This window comes from Vombatus ursinus, unplaced genomic scaffold (genome assembly GCF_900497805.2).
Source record: "Vombatus ursinus unplaced genomic scaffold, bare-nosed wombat genome assembly UNPS02014959.1, whole genome shotgun sequence".
NCBI classification, from domain to species: domain Eukaryota; kingdom Metazoa; phylum Chordata; class Mammalia; order Diprotodontia; family Vombatidae; genus Vombatus; species Vombatus ursinus.
In genome coordinates this window covers 18,762,196-18,765,190 of record NW_020954737.1, presented here as the reverse complement: position 1 = coordinate 18,765,190, position 2,995 = coordinate 18,762,196, and the positions used below count along the sequence as shown (strand labels likewise).

General features: G+C 36.8%; 1 non-coding gene across 1 annotated transcript; it reads left to right on the top strand.

Moving 5' to 3' along the window:
* Window positions 1–2,452: 2,452 nt before the first annotated feature.
* LOC114030501 lies at window positions 2,453–2,651 on the top strand. The gene has a single exon (XR_003567621.1). It is a non-coding gene; the product is annotated as a U2 spliceosomal RNA (small nuclear RNA).
* The last annotated feature ends 344 nt before the right edge of the window (window positions 2,652–2,995 follow it).

The following is a 2,995-nucleotide window of genomic DNA, read 5'->3' as shown; positions in this document are numbered from 1 at the left end:
ATCAATATTGTTAAGTTTAGGGCTACTCTCCTTAATGTCCAAATTCATGCCAAGTCCTTTCCTACATTTGTATTCTATCACGTTGAGTGTAAGTGGTATCACCCCCTATGAGATAGAAAGCTCTTTGAAAAAGGTACCATGTTTCATACACCTTTGTATTATTCTCCCTTTTGTTTCTTTAGTGAGATTTACCACTGTGGATTCATTTTTTTTTTCTATTCTGTCAATTATTTCTGCTGTGTAGACCACAATTTATGTTTTCACAATTACTGTTTTTCTTGTAAACCATTCAGGAGCATACTACTTTGGTTCCACGCTTTCTTTTAAATCCATATGATTCTCTGCATTATCAAGTGTTGGTTTCTTTTTCTTTGTGTTGTGCTAATTTTTCATCAGTTTGGACTTGTTTGGCTGATCTTGAAGCCACATTCCCCTCTCTTATTCATATCTTCACTGTTAGTTCATTTACTTATTCTCTGGGTCTATAACTTGGTTTTCTTCCTCCTGAGATCTTTAGTCATTTCAGTTTCTTTTCATTTTGTTCTCTTGCTTACTTTCTCTTTCCCTTTTGATTTCAGTAGCATGGGGACTAGACCTCAAAGCCATATCAGACTCATCCCATAATTCACTGGCCTCTGCCCCCAGTTAACTTCTGGGAGACTGAGTTAGTCCTAGCTAAATTCTAGGCCCTTCTTCTCAGGCTTAGTGGAGGTGACAAATGTGTCCTGCCCCAGTTCCCTCTGTTCTTCAGTTCTCTGGCTGATCTCTTTTGAAGGACATGGCACTACCATGCTGTTTTTTCAGCCAAGACAAACTCCTGCCTTTTGGTTTCTCCCTGAGCTGTGAAGGCATTTGCAGCCCTGCCCTCTTGGGGAGTGGTGTGGAAAGAGGGTGTTGAGTGAACAAGTTAAAAGTTAGGGCAGGGGTGGGAAACTGGCAGCCTTAAGGCCACATATGGCCTTTTGACTGAGTCCAAGCTTTACAGAACAAATCCTTTTATTAAGGGGATTTGTTCTGTAAAGTTTAGACTCAGTCAAAGGGCCTAAAGGGCCACATGTGACCTTGAGGCTGCAGATTCCCCACCCTGGGTTATAGATTACAGGCATACAGTCATTTTATTACACTTTGCTTTATTGCACTTCACAGATATTGTGGCTTTTTTTTTTTAATTATTGAAGATTTGTGGCAACCCTGCATCAAACAAGTCTCTTGGCACCGTTTTTCCCATAGTATGTGTTCACATCATGTCTTTGTGTCACATTTTGATAATTCTTACATTTCAAACTTTTTCATTATAATTATCTCAGTTATGGTGAACTGTGATCGGTGATCTTTGATGTTACTATTGTAATTGTTTTAGGGCACCATATAAGATGGTGAACTTAATAAATGTTGTGTGTGTTCTGACTGCTCCACTGATGAGTCATGCCCCCATCTCTCTCTGTGAGCCTCCCTATTCTGTGAGACACAACAATATTGAAGAATATTTCACAAACTTAGTTGATAAAGCAGCAGCAGGGTTTAGGAGAATTGACTCCAATTTTGAAAGAAGTTCTATTGTGGGTAGAATTTTTACCCACAAACAGTATTACATACTACAGAGAAATCCTTTGTGAAAGAAAGAGTCAGTCTACGCGGGAAAATTCATTGCCTTATTTTAAGAAATTGCCAACCACCATCCTGATCAGGCAGCAGTCATCAATGTAAGGCAAGACCCTCCACCAGCAAAAAGATTATGACTTGATGAAGGCTTAGAGCATGGTTAACACTTTTAGCAATGAAGTATTTTTAGAATTAAGGTATATACATTTTTAGACATAATACTACTTATACACTTAGTAGACTATAGTATAGTGTAGACATAACTTTTATATGCACTGGGAAACCAAAAAATTCATGTGACTCGATTTATTGCAATATTTACTTCCTTGCAGTGGTGTGGAACTGAACCCACAATATCTCCAAAGTATGCCTGCAGCCTTCTCTGCAATTAGTTTGATGTTTTTTTATACCTTGTTTGAGTGCTTGGTATCCTACGTAATGGAGAGAGTTGAAATTACTTTATCTCTTACTATTTTGATCTCTTAACCCAGAAATGATGAATTATTTACTTTTTACAGGGGTATTGAAATACTATTCTTGTTAATTATTTACTATTTGTCCTGTTTATCCTATTTATCTTGCTTTGTATATATATTTGTTTGCATGTTATTTTCCCCCATTAGATTGTAAACTCCTTGAGAACAGGGACTGTCTTGCCTCTTTTTGCATACCCAGCACTTAACACAATGCCTGGAGCATAGTTGGCACTTTAAAAATGTTTGTAGGTTATTGTTTTTATATCCTGTTTATTATTGTTAGATATTGAATATATGTGGTTTATTTCATTGGTAATTTTTTTAAGAATGAAAATTTCAGATTTACATCATTATAATGTGACAGTAGTTGTACATTTGCTTTTTAAATTATTAATTAGTTGTTAAAATTCTGTATAATATCTTTTCTTATCAGATTAATACCAGATAAGTCTTCTATGTCAAGACAATATATTAAAGGGAGTTTTGAAACAGGAAGATGTAATAAGAACTCGCTCTCTCCACCCCACACATCAACCTCAGTATTGAAGGACTTCTGGAAATGGTTTACCTTCCCCCAGGGAGTAAGTTTTCTGTTTAATAGAAAGATATGGGTTTCTTTTTCAGAGAGTTCTCTCAGAAACTCTGATTTCCCCATTGAGTATGGAAGAACACATTTTGTTTGTGCCTAGTAGAGGTGGGGAAGCAGAGGCTGTATGCCATTGGTGTTGTAGGAAAAAAGGAGAAGGAAAGTTTTTGGTTTTATATTGTCTGTTGGCTGATATTAAACATAGGGAGTTAGTTATTAAATGTAAGGGGAGTATAGGCTGTTCAATTTTGCCGCAGAGAACATTTTTCAGCAGAAGACATGATAAGTTTGGTAGCCTTTTGGTAGGAATAAGTCTGAGACACAGTGCTTG